This window comes from Medicago truncatula, chromosome 1, assembly GCF_003473485.1.
Source record: "Medicago truncatula cultivar Jemalong A17 chromosome 1, MtrunA17r5.0-ANR, whole genome shotgun sequence".
In the NCBI taxonomy this organism is placed as follows: domain Eukaryota; kingdom Viridiplantae; phylum Streptophyta; class Magnoliopsida; order Fabales; family Fabaceae; genus Medicago; species Medicago truncatula.
Window position 1 is genome coordinate 20,833,693 of NC_053042.1, and position 17,014 is coordinate 20,850,706.

At 33.2% G+C, this 17,014-nt stretch overlaps 1 protein-coding gene across 9 annotated transcripts in view; it reads right to left on the minus strand.

Annotated features, from left to right (window-relative positions):
• LOC25483331 (uncharacterized) overlaps positions 1-17,014 on the minus strand; it is a 100,074-nt gene that overhangs the window by 54,199 nt on the left and 28,861 nt on the right. The gene's annotated exons all lie outside the window — the stretch shown is intronic.

Here is a 17,014-nt window from a genome sequence, read left to right on the forward strand (position 1 = left end):
TATAAATAGAGACTTGGTTCATTTGATTTTGACACAGAAAAAAACCAAATTTTTCACTATCTTAATCTTATTATTATTTTTCTATTAGCAAACTAAGTGAAGTTTCATTTGATAATAATCTTATTATTATTTTTCTATTAGCAAACCAAGTTTTAATCTTGTCTTTATCTTTCTATTGCATTTTAATTTAAGAAAATAAAAATAAATTATTTAAATAATTTTTGTTTTTACAAAAAACAAAAAAATAAATTGTTAAGTGTTTTTTATTTTAATTTAATTATAATCGATAATTTTAATTTACAAAAATATAAAATTAAATAAGAATAAGAAATAAAAGGTGGTGGGGTAGAGTGTTGAATGAAAAATCTTTGGAGAAGATAAAAGTTGAATAAGTGTTAAATAAGAGTGAGAAAATGATGTGGAGTGTTGGGAATTGAAAAAGTGTGTGTTGAGTTTTGTTGAATGGAAAAATCATTGTAAATGGTCTTAGTTGTCCTTACTTATAGAGTAAATTACACTCCTCTCCCCCCTAAGATGCTTGAATTACAATGCCCTCCCTTCTTATGTTAAAATATACAATCCTCTTCTCTCTTATTCAAAACATATTAGAAAATTTTTCACCCCCTCGCTTAAGAGAAGCTTGAATTACATTCTCCTCCCCTCTTATGTTAAAATCTACACTTTACTCCCTCAATATATTTTTTTTTATATTTCTAATAATCTAGTAAAAATAATAATTGTTGAGGCAAAATCCCTAATTAATTTTAAAGATAATAAACTTTAATGATTAAGGATTAAATGGACTTTGATTGATTCCTTGGTATTTAACTTGTGCTCTTGAGTGTTTTCACTAAGACAGGAACAAGGTTTGAATCATACCAAGATGCATAAAATCAAAGGACATTGAATCCATGAACTAATTCTGAAGTTCAGAAAGTTAGTTCAGAATGTTGATCAGAAAGTTGATCAGAACGTTCTGATGAGAGTTCAGAAGCAACTCAGTTCAGAAGCAACCTAGTTCAGAAGGTTGTTCAGAAGCTACCCAGATTCATCAAGAACGTGAAGAGCATGCAAGTACACTTGACATGAATAAAAGGTCCAGAAAAGTACATCTGCATGGATCTATCAACAAATAAAGGCATGGACAATGATCTATGTCAAAAGGATCTTTAATGTTCATCCAAGACTATGAACATTAAAGTACTAGGAATATTCCAAAGAGAATATTGTCCTAGATGATGCGTTCACTGCACTTCAGTTGTATCTTACTATTAGGTTTGATTACATTAAAAGTTAAGTCTTATAAATCAACCTAAAGTAAGAACAAATGAAACATTCTGAGATCAGAATGTTCACTTCTGCACATGCTTCCATCCATGAACAGTGTAGTTGGTGGAAAGATGGAAAAGCTAGCAAAAGGAGTGTTGGTGTAAGCCCTAGAGGCCAATAGTTTATGTTAAACCTATTTTATGTATCATGACTTTTATTATTGGATAATATATGGCACTCTTTATTATATTTAGATAATGTTAATAAAGTCCTTAGAATAGATAGTTCGTGTAATAATATATTAAGTGTGACTTAATCATGAGATTACATTATCTTATAGAACGCTATTCTTAAATGAATCCGTAGTCAAAGCTTTAATATGAATAAAGGATAATAATAAAGCGTCGAGACTATTATGTATGTAGACTGATGACCGCATCTCATGGGTCATAGATATGAGATATCAAGTCTATACATAGATATAAATATTAGGAGTAATATTTATATTGGATTGACCCACTGTGAGAATACTACATAGTAAGTTATGAAATTGTCATAAGATATTCTCACAATGATAATAATGTATATCGCTCTTAGACCTGAAACCACTATGATCCCTAGATGTGGACTCAAGTGCTTTGTTGCCATTCTAACGTTGTCTGTAAAAGGATAACAATAACGTTGGTTGATGGGCACTTGATGAATCATGCTGAGGGTCATGAGTGTCCTAGATGGGATTTGTCCCTCCTCATAAACAGGAGATATATCTTTAGGCCTCTTGATGAAATATGACTATTAATATGCATGGCCATGCTGAACTAAGTCAATATAAGATGTTGGACTTATTCGTGAAATAGTATATTTCGGAATCAAGATAAATGAACATTGATCTATACAAGGGTGACACTATCTATGCCTTGGGATCAATGAAGATATTGAGACAAAGGAGTAATTATACACATATGTATTATCATGAAAGGTTTCGTCAGATCACTTGACATTCTTGTCACTTGGGTAGCAATGATGTGTTGCTAGATACCGCTCATTGTTTATGATATTAAATGATGGATTTAATATCATTGCCAACGTGACTAGAACCTAAAGGGTCACACACAAAGAGCAGTCAAAAGAGATATGTATAAGTACGACTTATATAAAGGGTGCGCTTAGTAAATAATGCTAATGATTTAGCAATATTTACTAAACTCGTATTGGGCTTAGTGAAGTCAAAAACGAGTTTGACTTGCAAAGCACATAAGGAGTTCTATAAATAGAACCCTAGTGCAATAGTTTGCAGTTACGTTCTCTGGCAAAACCTAGTTCTCTGACTTCCGTCTTCTTGGCTAGCACCGAGTTTTTGGGGAGCACTGTTCGTGTGGACTTGATAGAGGCTCTGCTACTTGCTTGGCTGTGATCGTGATTCCAGTTCGCAGATTCCACCGACCGTCTTCAGATTCCACGTTCTAAGGTAACAATCGAATCACTGATTCAAGTTCCAATTCGTAATGATCCAAGGAAAGTAAATCGAAATTTTATTCCGCTGCTTATTCTGTTAATGTCGATTTACCTTCAAGGAGATCTTGCATCAGAGATAACGTGTACTCTGAGATGAATCAAGCAAATCTCCTTGAAGCATGGGCCTGAAGATTGCAGATCCACTATCCTCTCTTTCCTGCACCAAATCCAATACAGATTTGAATCAACTTTATCCTACTTTTTCAAGCAACTTTTGATGCATATGGAGAAGTAACTTTTGAAGGATAAAACTTGAACAAATCTCATGTCACGTATTGGATGGACCCAGAAACTCATCAGACATTCATCCTTGATGAACCCAGATGAAGAACATCATGAATATCAAACATTCTGATGGTCAGAATGTTCAGCTCAGCACATGCCTACTTTATGAACAGTACAGTAGGTGAAAAGCAAAAAGCAAATCTGTCTTGATCAACAAGAGATAGACACATATGGGATTTGGTACAGTACATAGACCACACAATCCCTCAAAGCATGGGCATGAAGATGCAGAATCCCACTAAATCCTCCTGCACCGGTTCCAAGACAAAATCTGGGAAAGGAACATTCTGATGTATGAAGAAAAGTCCATACATTGGTTATTGTCCAGAAATTCATATGAAAAACATATGCATAGCCCAGAACTTCATGTGTTCATTCATACATGATGAACCCAGATGAAGAACATGATGAACCCAGATAAAGATCATCATGAACACAACAACATTCTGATGTTCATCAGAGATCAGAATGTTTGCCCAGAATTTCAAGTTAAAGCTTGTGGGACCCAGGACACATGGCATAACACCATTGGACATCCTACAACGGCTATATGAGCCCAAAGACTCTATAAATAGAGATCAAGGCATTAGCAAAACGTGCACCATTGCAAAGCATACAAGAAAACAACAAAGATTGTTTGAAGCTCTTGCAAATTGAAATTGATCAATCTCTAAGGCTTTTGTTTCCTTAGTGCAAATCAATACTCTTAGTTATCTCGTGCAAAGATAACTTTCTTCCTCCTCCTCTGTTTGATTCTCAAACATTCAAACTCCACACAAATTGCAAAGCATACAAGAAAAACAACTTGAGGTTGTTTTGAAGCTTTAGCATCTGAATTGATCATCACTGAAGATTCTTTAATATCTTCTTGTAGTGTAAATCAATTCTTTCTGTTATCTCTTTAAAGATAACACTTCCTTCCTTTCTTCTCTTGTCTGATTTCATTCATTCAAGCTTCAAATATCTTGTAAAGTCTCATCTAGCTTTAGGGGTACTAAAGTGTTAGTTTGAGCTAAAGGTGCAAGAGTCTAAGTGGGTAACTTAGCAAGAAGAAAAGAAAGTCTCATCTAGCTTTAGGGGTAATAAAGTGTTAGATTGAGCAGAAGGAGCAAAAGTCTAAGTGGGTAACTTAGCAAGAAGAAAAACAAAGTTTTATCTAGCTTTTAGAGGTCCTAAAGTGTTAGGTTGAGCAAAGGTTGTAAAAGTCTAAGTGGTTAACTTAGCAACAAGGTGCAAGCCTGCTGAGGCTTATGATGAGTCATTTATATGTTATTTTAATATGCTTTTTAGTTTAGATTCTATATAATTTTATATTAGTATTATTTCCTTTTTAGGATAGTTTACTTTAAAATGCAATTTATTATATTTCAGGAAAGAATATTTGATGGAGAGAGTCTTGGAGCAAAAGAAAGGGATTTGGAGCAGATTGGACACAAAAACATGAAGATTGGGAAACAAAATATATCTCCCACAAGTCAGAAGCTTGGCACGGCCCGTGCTAGCCTTGGCACGGCCCGTGCTAGCCTTGGCACGGCCGTGCCACCCTCCAGATGCCTTTTGCTGCTTTTGCTTTGACTCCAAGCTATTCTATTTTGGCGCACAATCTACCGAGGAATATTCTAGGAATATACTTGCTTAGATTTTAAGTCAATTGTGTACTATAAATAGAGTAGCTAGCCATCACTAAGAATCATCTTTACTTGGAATACAATAAGTGACATTTGCTTTTCTAAATAAAGTTCTTTTCCTTTATTTCTTTGTCTTTTACTTTCATGCTTTCTCTCTTCTCCCCCATGTCTACGATGAACATGAGTGAGTAGACTTCTTCCTGTCTTGGGATTGTTGGATAAGTCTAAATGACATAATCCTAATCAAACCAAGCCCTAAGCCTTAATCTTATGTAACCCTAATTTCTTATCTGAATTCACCGTCTTAACATGGATTAACCATTATCAAACTGTGGAAACGAAAGTGGAGGGTTTGATAATTGTTCGTCCATTATTCCAAATATCAATTCATAAAACGAAAGTGGAGCTTTAATATTCGAACAAGTGAATTCAGACAAGGATTGCAAAGTCAGCGAAATAGGCTTTGCAATCTTTGAGACATATAGTTTCGATCTTCAAGGGAACTAATAACAATCAAGTCAGCGAAATAGGCTTGGTTGTTAGAGGAACCAAAATCCAATAGTAATCAAGTCAGCGAAATAGGCTTGGTTGCTAGAGGAACATAAGAGAAACTGTCTTGAGAAATTAGGTCTAACATAACATTATAAGCTTATGGTTTCGGTTTGAGAAGGACTTGTTATTTAGATGAAACCAACGATCCCAAGGCTCTTTTATTATATTGTTTTTAACCGTTTAAAAACCCCCAACTTACAACCTCTTCTCTCTTCTAATCATCTCTAAAGGTTAACTAAATTAAACTACTCCCTGTCGGAACGATACTCTTTATTACTACTTCGGTAAGACCGTGCACTTGCGGTTTTATCTCATCAGCTTAGAGAATACAGTTGTTGTAATTGTTCAGGTGAACAAGGATTGTAAGGTGCAGGATTTGAGAGGTTATCTCAAGCATCATAGTGGAAACTCTCACAAGATCGTGAGGAGTGGACTAACCCACATTGGGTGAACCACTATAAATTTGCTGTGTGTTGATTCTCTCTTCCCTATACTCTTTACTTACTGCATACACAACACACACAAACACATTTACTTTATTAAGCTGTTTTTGCACTCAGACATCAGAACGTTCTGAAGTCTGCTTTTAACTTAACCATTCCAAGTTTCAACTTGAGAATCAATTTTAAGTTACAGGTTTAATTTTTAAAGGGTCACAATTCAAACCCCCCTTCCTTGTGACTATTTTATCTACTTCAATTGGCATCAGAGCCTGCCTCTATGGGTTGAGCACTTAACAGTGTATAAGGAAAAGATCCAGAAAGAAGTAATGTCAAAACCTGCAAGCCAAAGTGCATATCACATATGCAACAATGTGGGATATTTAAAAAGTAAAATCCCTCTGAAGAAGAAAATGCAAAGATGGCATTCAGAGATGATTTTGAAGAAGAAGTCAACACATGAGTAAAAGACAACACATAAAGTAAAGAGGTAAGAAATCTGATCCTTATCTTTTATATAAAGTGTTTACTATTATCTCATATGACTCATGCATTTTATCTTAAAAGTATGAACTTTTAAAATAATAACTTTTCTTGTATAAAGAAAGAAAATGTGAAACTGCTAATCTTGAATGATATATCTTGAAACCATTCAAAAATTGTAGAACTCTCATTTTAAAATATTTGAGAAACATAAGATTCTCAATGAGCAAAAATTGTAAGATTTAACAAAGTATGAATTTTTGAAATAAAATGTTATTTTGAAAAGCGAAGTAATATTTTGAAAAAGGACATAACCAACTTTATAAAGTATGTTAAGACCTTTCAAAAAGGATGATTTAGGATTCATAACCTATCACAAACAAAATTGTCATGAAAATATGTTATACCAAACAAAAGTGAGAAGGTAAATAAAAATGATCATTTTGAAAAAGGATTCAACATTTTGAACCTGTATATTGTTTTATGAAAAGAAACTTGAGAAAAATCCTCATTTCAAAAAGACATTTTATCCTAAATTAGATTGGTCTCAAAAGGTTGAGATTGGTAAAACATAATGTTCTTATTACAACAAAGCTGATTATCTTAAATCAGAATATGGTCATAAGAAATAATCTCTCAAGAAGAGAAACACTAACCTTCAAGGACCCAAAGTAATATGGGTACCAAAAGCTTTGCCAATTTGTGATGCAGAAATATTTGCTTCCAAGATGATATGTGGAGAAAATGTTCAATCACTAGAAGATGAGCAAAATGGAATTTGCAACTAGTTTTAGTCTCAACATAGAAGATCTAAACTCAGACTTCAACACTGATGTGTTTCAAGATGCTCAGAAAAACAGCTCAGATTGTGCAAGAAACATCTGAAACTGAAGATCTGCATGTTCATGTGTCTGTAGATCAGAATGTTTAGGAAAATGCTCCTGATGCTGAAGCTACTCAATCCTAAAAGTTGAAAGCTTCAAAGTTCGTTCCTTTGTGTTCAAGAAGGAACAAGAAGACTTCTCATATTTTATATGAATTGGCTTTCACACTCACACTCAAGCATTTTAATATGCCTCTGAAAAAATGAAGTGTATGAGAAGGAGTATCAAATCTTTAAACTAAAGAATTTGACAACAATGAGGTCCTCCAAAAATGGATCAAGACATCCCTGGAGAAACCTTTCAAAAAGCTTCTGACATTGCTAACAAAGTTGTTCAGAAAGCTGATGAAGTTCAAAATGTTGAAGAACTTCAAAAGGAAGTTGATGTTGCTGAAAATGAAAGTCAACAAGTTGAAGCAATACCTCAAATATTGAGATTGCAGCCAATAAGGTTCAGGAAGCTGATGCAACTACTGAAACATGAATTCAGAAAAGTTGATGCAGCTACTAAAAGATGGAACTCAAAAAGTTGATGAAGTTCCTACATAACAACTTCAGAAGGTTAATGAAATTGAAAAAGCTTCTAAAAAAAAAATACCTCAGAAAGCTAACAAAGCTGAAAGCGTTTATTGGAGAAGGATCCTTTAAATCTTCTACTGCTGAAACAATTTCAAAATCTGAAGTGATGTTACAAACATCATGAGTAAACTCCAGTTTGATGAACAAGAAATTGTTCTAGAATCTGATATGGGAAATGACCCTCTGTCATTAAAAGATCATGATATGTATGATGTTGCTAAAGTTCTAGCCACACATATGCTTAGTGGAAACACTACCACAAAGGAATCTGATGAAGCTGAGCCAGCTTGAAATCAAGATGGTTTTGAACTGAATGCGGAGGAATTCAGCCCAGACTTCAATGCAAGTGTCTTTGAGGATTCTCAAATGAAAATGATGAAACAATTCCTTCAAATCAAGTTCAGAATGTTCAAGCAAACATTCTTCATGAACAAAGCATTCCATATGTTGATCATATGTCTGCAAATCCTGGAACTTCTGAATATGTTAAAAGACACTTATATCAGAAAGCTGAAAAGACTAAGAAGAAGAGAAAGCTACTGATGATTAAATTGCTTCAGAAGGTTTTTCTTATTGATGCTTGGACTTCTCCATCCAGACAAGAAAGTATTTCAAAGAAAGAGAAACATGCTCTCTTCATTGAATCTCAAAAGTGAGGGATATCATCGCAGAAGGTACACATTTATTTGCACTATAATAAATATGATATATGATTGAATGCATCAAATTCTGTCATGTCTAATATGTGCATATATCAAATGTTTGAACTTAAATGCAAATAAGTGTTTCATACTTTGTTCATACTCCTTTTATGATGATATTATACTCATTTACAACTGCACACGTCATAATTAATGACTGAAATCATTGCATTATGTCTTATGCTTTAACAAGATATATTAAGGGTGCATTGAAAATGAATTAATGTTCTTATAATTGAACAATGTGTTGTTTCTGTTATGTATAAATTCATGCATAATATTCTCTCATTATTTGCCCCAAAATTCTTTCTTAACTATCATGTTAAATGTTAAATGTGTTACATCATTTTGTAATACTTATCTCTTCACATTTGAAATAAATGACTCTTAAGCATTTCTATCAGAGTTATTGACATGAGATGGAAACTAAATCATCATTGTTGTTAAATAATTCATAGGAAGATTTATGTTTGATCATAAATGTTAAATCATGATTGTTCATTGATATGAAACATAAAAATGTCTTAATTTGTCAAACTTCAGAATAATCTGAAACGTGAAGATTTCACTTAACTTTGATATGGTTTAAGAAAATATCATTCATCAAACATGATTTTAAATGAATCTTATGTTTGAATTTATCATTAGAAGATTTTTTATATACTTGATCTTCATTATGATGTTGTATGTGATCTTGTTATAATCTTCAAAAAATTGCTCTAAGGTCTGCATATTTTGTTCTTACACTTATATTGGCCCAGCTTTGAGCATAAAAGTTTGTTTTAAGCATTGTTGAATAATTATCTTACTTTAATTACAAAAATTGAAGACAAAGATAGAGTTGTAAACATCAATGGCATGTCAATATGTGCTAGATTTCAAACATGTGCAAAAGAATCATATTTAAATGCAGTTAAAAGAATCTTTAGATATCTAGTAGGTACTACTGATCTTGGCCTTTGGTATAGAAAAGGTTCTAGTTTTGATCTTGTAGCCTATTGTGATGCTGATTATGCTGGAGACAAAATTGAGAGGAAGAGTACAATTGGCTCCTGTCAATTCTTGGGACAAGCATTGATTGGATGGTCTTGCAGAAAGCAAAACACCATTGCGCTCTCCACAACTAAAGCTGAGTATGTATCTGCAGCAAGTTGTTGCTCTCAGATTTTGTGGATCAAAAATCAGTTGAAAGATTATTCACTAAGGTACACAAATATTCCTATTATGTGTGATAATACTAGTGCTATAAATCTTTCTAAAAATCCTATACAACATTCTAGGTCTAAACATATTGAAATTAAACATCATTTCATAAGAGACCATGTTCAGAAAAAGAATATTGTATTAAGCTTTGTTGATACTGAAAATCAACTAGCTGATATTTTTACAAAACCCCTTGTTGAGGATAGATTCAATTTTCTTAAAGAAATATTGCAAATCATGAAAAATCCCAATAAAGATTGATCATTAATCACTAAGGGCCTTGAACTTACCCCCCTTGATGTTATCTGATTCATTTCAGCTAAATCAATCTTAATCTGGAAAATTCATCAGAATGTTCATGAGATCAGAATGTTCATCAGAATGTTCTTATTTATCAGAATGTTCAGGATCTGGATTCTGGGTCAGAAATCTCAAACGATAGATTTTGTGTTGACTTTAACCAAAAATCTCACTATAATCTAAAGCATTTAATGTTTGGTTATAAGAAGATAGGTTTAAGGATTAACCACCATGTAAAACCTTAACCATCCATTCACTTTTCCTCAAATGGCTAGTTTCTCTCTCCTGGTCACTACTTTTCAGTTTCATCTTTTCCAATGCAAAAACTGTCAAGTCACTTCCTTTTTCTTCCCTCAACTGAACACGTTTTGGTTCCTATAATAACCAACAACTATTCAGATTATTTCCATGACACCTCTTCTTTTCAAACCATTTTTTTCTCAAAACAAAGTTCATACTCTGTTCTTGCGAAAAATGGCACGAACCAAAACTTCTTCACGCGTTCGTTCTCAATCACCACCAACCGCTGCTGATGATCAACCCTCTGATCATTCTCCACTCAATGAAACCCCTCTTCATACAATTCTACAAGATGTAATCATCCCTGCGCATGATACTCCAAAATCATCCAAACTCAAATCTTTTAAAAAGCCAACTAGAAGATCTCAAAGGATGAGAAAAGGATCCTCATCTAAACAAACTACTACTCATGTAGATCTAGTTTCTGATGATGAAAAGAAAGAGAATGAAGAGATGCATGGAGACTCTGATGAAGAAACCATTTATGAAAAGAGAAATGTTTCTGAGAAAGTTGAAGAAGAATCCTCTGGAAAAGGAAAAGGAGTTGCAGAAGAAGGAGCAACCTTTGAGGAAACTCTCTTTGAAATGGCCAAGGCTACAAAGATAGTTTACCAAAGAAGGAAGCAAATTGCAAAAGAAGCTTTGAGGTTATCACTGACACTGATCTCTGCATAATTCATCACCTCATGACCAAAACAAAGATCAATATGTGCTTTGTCATGCTCCAACACATGATGGATCAATGCTACTCCTTCAAACAGAAAGTTGCTGGGTTGCCATATGGGATGCACTTGACACCCATATTTGAAGCTGCTTGAATTTCTCTGGACAAAGAAAAAGGTCAAGATACCTTTATGAGATTCATAGCCAAAAATATTAGTCAACTTCACATCACAACTTCAAACATGTCTATTCCTCAAAAGACTGGATCAGTTAAGAGACTTGCTGATCAGAAAGTTCAGGAAAGTGAGGAAGAAGTAGAAAGTTGACAAGCCTGCCAATAAGGAAATTGGTTCAAGTTCTCAGAAGGTTGAGAAAGGAAAGGCTACTCCAGCTCTTGAAGTCTTTGCTCATGTTGCTGAACATGCAAAAGAGCTAGTTGAAGCAAGCCAAGAACAGTTTGAAGCTATGCTGGCTAAGAAAGCTGCTGAGAAGGTTGGAGAATCTGATGGTGATCATCATAATGTTGAAGACTCTTTAAATCAAGGTGTTGAAGCACCCTCTGAAGATATTAGAGTTGAAGAAAATACTGAGCTACAAGCTCAGAATGTTGATACAAATACTAGGGAAACTGCAAAAATTCTAGTATCCAACATCTTTGGAAGTGAAAATCAACCAATGGATGTTGATGAAGAAGTCCATATGGAAAAAGAGAATGTTGGTGTTCAACCTGAGTTTGATCTTAATGTAGAAGACACTACAAATGATTTCAATGATGAAATCTTTCAAAATGCTCAGAAAGAAAACATTCAGCAAGAAGATCAGAATGTTCAAGATAACACTGATCAGAATGTTCTCAAAACTGTAGCTCAGAATGTTCCTACTGCACCTGTTGAACAGCTGTCAGCAGATCCTAATCCATTGGCTTCAGGATCTTTGCCTTCTGAGGAAGTTCAGCTTCTTGTTCAACCTGGTCAGAATGTTCAGAATATTCCATCTGCTCAGAACATGGAACATGCTCAGTTTGTAAATCTGTCAACTTCAACCATGGGGTCTATTGCTGGAATAAGCAAGTATCTGGTGTATTCCCTACCAACACCAAATACCATTCCTTCATTCACACCAACTCCACCTCAAACCAAAACAACTCAGAATCTCCCAAATATGTCTTCCTTGTTTGACTCTTTAAACAATTTTGTCACAGCAAACAAAGGAAAAGCTGATGTTTCTGGTGATGCTGCACTTGCCAAATTTGGTGCTTTTAACTAGTTTTCATATCTAATAGAGTCAACAACAACAAAACATAACATAGCAATTCACTTCAAATACCAAACGGAGACAATGAATTCCACTGAAAACCATAACTAAAATTTAATTGTCAAAATACTGACCTATGTATCCGAGAGAGAGAGAGAGAGAGAGAGAGAGAGAGAGAGAGAGAGAGAGAGAGAGAGAGAGAGAGAGAGAGAGAGAGAGAGAGAGAGAGAGAGAGAGAGAGAGAGAGAGAGAGAGAGAGAGAGAGAGAGAGAGAGAGAGAGAGAGAGAGAGAGAGAGAGAGAGAGAGAGAGAGAGAGAGAGAGAGAGAGAGAGAGAGAGGTATATATGCCATTATTGCTTCCACTGATACGACTCTGTCTTGTTGGAAGTTCTTACAGTCAGGTCCCAAAAGCTTGCTTTCTACACATTTTCTGCTGTTGCAAACTCAGTATGTCTTCAACCTCTGAATTGATTTGTGAAGACAAATGTTTAACAATTTCTCCATAATCTTCAAACCAATTATCCTTAAAAAAAAACAGAATCATCCATATTGTATGCAAAGTTTAAAACATATATTGTTATTGATCCATACAGCACTTTGTTTTTTCAGAGCACCTATGAAAAAAATCTCAGTAACATATAATAACTTCACAAATTTGCCTTAAGTGAATTTGGATAATGATATAAACTAGATGCATATTGATCATAAGAGTGCAACCAAGGTTCAATTCAATCAAATGACACATTAATAGATAAAACAAAGAAGAACAAAACCCGGACTCACATTCGTTACTAATAAATTAATATTGATTTAAAATTAAAACTCAACAAAATAAAAATACACCCTACGAATTTGAACTAAGCAAAGATGTTAAATTTACATTTGAACATAAAAATAATCGCAACTCTAGAAATAGAAAAACTGAAAATACCTCCAAAATACAAAGCCAATATGATAAACGCGAGCTGATGGGTTAGGATCCGAATTTGCTTACAACTTAGTAACAACAATTTCACATAAACTACCTTTTGAAAGGCTTACTACCTGCACTTCACCTCTTTTGGAAACAGAATACTATCATTGTTTCCCTACTGCGCATGACGGGTGATCAACGTCTCATATATACTCACATTTGGAGCCAACAGTCGGCCTTTCATAATCCTTAAATATCTCTGCGCATCATCAACGTTTCATAATTGAACCCCACACATAACCATGTATAAAATGAGAATAAGTAACATCACTCGGTAAAAAACCCCACACTCAACATTTCCTCAATAACCTGAAGACTCAACAAGATAACCTTCTAACGTGTGGAAAAAACATTTATTTGAGTTTTTTTAAGATACTGTCTTCCTTGCATATGATCATGTTTTTATTAGGATTGATATTAAGATTTATTTAGTCCAGACTTATTTCCTCAATTAAGGGATTCTTATTGTACAGTTTTCATTATAAATAGGGAAACATATAACAACCTCCCTTGAGTCCCTTGAGTTATTTCTAAATGCACCTAACATCCCCTCCATTTTCCCAAACATCAAAAACCTCCCCTCTGTTTTCACTTTCATAAAACTCTTAAAACTCAAGCCTTTTGTTGCGAGAATTTATTTCTATTCCTGGTTATACATAATCAATCATCCCTTGTGGCCTTTGTTGCTCATCACTGTTCCGGTGAACGCACTCGTTCTCATCATAATTTGCACCATTATTGTTCCTATCATGTGAATGTTCTTCTAGTTTGCGTCGTATTTGCTTTCTACGTCGGTCATTGTTGGGAATTTGAGTATATCAAGAAGGACTTATGCCACTAGACTTTACAGGAAAATTACTCCATCATTTACACAAACCAATGGAGCCATTAAAATTTGCAACTTTTCATAAATAATTTTCTTTAATTATTTATCATCTCAACTCACTTATTTCTCTTTTCAATAAAAAAGCGCAGAGGTAATTTTGAAAAAGTAAATTTTAATTTTACTTTGAAATTTGAAAGCCACAATTATAAAGGAACAACCATTTTCCGAAGAGAAAAAAAACACTTAAAAAGTAAATAACAAAAGTATATACATATTTCATCTTTCTTATATTCTTGTAATGAAATTTGGACGGGTTGAGCCTTTTATATACTAATGTTTGGTCTTTCCATTGTATTTCTTGTTGTTGTGTTTTTCTCTTAATTTTGACGTATGCAATAAATTATCGTTAGATGCAGGGGTGATTGTATTCGGAATACATGGTGTAAATGTCCCACCTAAAATTTTTAATGTTTTGAATTATATAGTTCCACCAATTCCAAACCCAAGCAATATCTCCAATAGAAACTTTTAAAAAATATTTCACGAAACAATGACATATAGGCCTATGACATAGCATGCATATCATTTGTCCAAATAGAAATGTTCAATTTTTGAAAACAAAATGATTGATACATCACACACGTATAAACACCCCCTAAAATGTCATGGTTGAATCTAGAAATTACACAAAAAGGTAACATAGTAAAATCCATCGACGTCACCTACGAGAGTAAAATTACAATACAAGGTACTTGACATGTAAACCGATCAAATAACAACATAAATAGAAAATTAAAGAAATTTTTCCCAACACCAATATAAATAGCTCCTTTGCACTACTTCATCACATGTTTCTTGTGCCTGTGCGTCATCGCAATAGTCAAACACAAATACACGAAAGGGGTGAGTAATCAAGTTTCATGAAGTATAATAATAAACTAGATAAACACGTATAAATAACATCAATTCAATTGTTTCACAAGACATAAGTTTTCTTTCAAAGAACACATTTAATCACAAGACACATGCACACACAATTTATGTACCATCTATATTTGCAGAGTGCAAATACTTGTTAAACCATCAGTCTCGTACCCATCTCAGATTTTATCACAAATACCACAAATATGAACTTTTTTCCATCCCAATATGAAGGGCATATCTCAACACATTTTATGTTTTGAGTTGTGCTTGTTAATATTAGTTTTCCCTTTAAACAAAAAGTGATAACTTTTTATTTACAAGAAAACAGAACTAACGTATCTAAAGCAACAAGTTCTATATGATTAGCTTATATTTAATTTTTTGTCAAAAAAACTTATATTTAGTTTTAATAATAATAAATTTGAAAATGAAAACGGTCCTTGGAAATTTCAACAGTTCCGAAATTAGTCCTTGTAATTTTCATTTTTGTAATAGTCCTTGCAGTTATCTTTTGATTCTTGTTGTTTTATTTTACTCCTTAAAAAACTTAATTATATTAAAAATAGTCCTTATAATATGTCAAATATTTGATTTTAACACTTAAAATAAGGACTAAAATGTATATTAAAAAGAATGATTTGAAAGTATCAAAACAAAACTCAAAGTTCGTCATAAAGAAGAAAAAACATTTTGTAGGACTAAAATCAAAAAGGTGTCCGGGGTTCGAACTTCCACCCCTACATATATATATATTATACAATATCCCTACCAACTAAATTAAACTCAAGGGAACAAATAAAAAGTATTTTTTATAGATATTAAAAGGAAAAAAACAGAATATTTACAACTAAAAATATATTTCAACCTTAATAATATTAAGGCTTAAATATGGAAATGGTCCCCGTAAATATCTGATGTTTTGGTTTTAGTCCCTATAAAAATATTTTTTTGGTTTTAGTCCCTGCAAATATAGAATATTTGGTTTTGGTCTTTCGTATTTTGTTTTAATCCTTGTAAAATCATTTCATATTGAAATTGGTTCCTATAATATTCATTTTAGTCCTCATTTTGAGGGACTAAAATCAAATATTCTACATATTACAAGGACCAAATCCAATATGAATCAATTTTACAAGGACTAAAACAAAATACCAAGGACCAAAACCAAAATTTTTTAATTTGCAGGGACTTAAACCAAAAAAATATTTTTACAGGGACTAAAACCAAAATGTCTGATATTTGCGGGGACTATTTTCATATTTAAGCCTAATATTAATAACCGGTGATTCAAAAGAGAAGGAAAAATAAACAAAATGTATTCCAAAATATTTCAGTCAAGAATAAACATAACACTCCACAATCAAATGATACTTCCCTAGTGAAAAAATAAAATGTTTGAAAAGAGAAGAATTTGGTGTTGGGTATATATGATGGTTTTATCATTCAACGTATTAATTAGAATGTGGGATATAGTTTGGTAACGTTTGCTCAAAAAAATTCACTATCCACTCTTTTGATTTCGAAGTCCTTAAAAATTCACTATGTATAGGGAAAATAAAGTAGAATGAACAAATCTCACCTGAAAACTCCTAAATTATGCTCAAGTCGACCATACCACATATTTTTTCATAGGGAAAATAAATGCTCTAAACCATCAAATCCTTCCTGCAAAAACAATTGTATTGCGTGTTAATTCAAACAAAAGTAGTAGTAAAATATAGTTCATAATCCGATAGCACCTACTAAAAGTGTGGAAATTTACAAAAAGGTAAAACCAAAATAACTTTGAGTGGGTTGATAAGCCTCAGGAAAACTGAGATATAAGGTACAACATGAATAAAAGGCTATCAACAATAAGGTTTTTCATGTGATAAAGCCTTATGCCATAAGCACTTAAATAAGGTCCTATGTATAATATTTTAGTCTATTACACTACATTTTTTCGACCTTCAAAATGATCATGAGCTAGCTAGATAGTCTTAAACTAACCGAAAGCAAATAAAGTGATGGACGAAAGTAAAACATACCTAGTAACACTCGTTTTGTAACATTCATGACTCAGTCAATAATACTAAAACAGAGTTGGATTAATTCTAGCTCAAAGGGAGTAGCTAAGGCTCTTATGGTGACCATAATGGAGGAAATCCTCCTCTGGTAATTGCTCCTAACTTTCCTCAGTGGGATAAAGATGATTCTGTATGTTCCTTTCAAGAACCAAATATCTCTTTATTTATC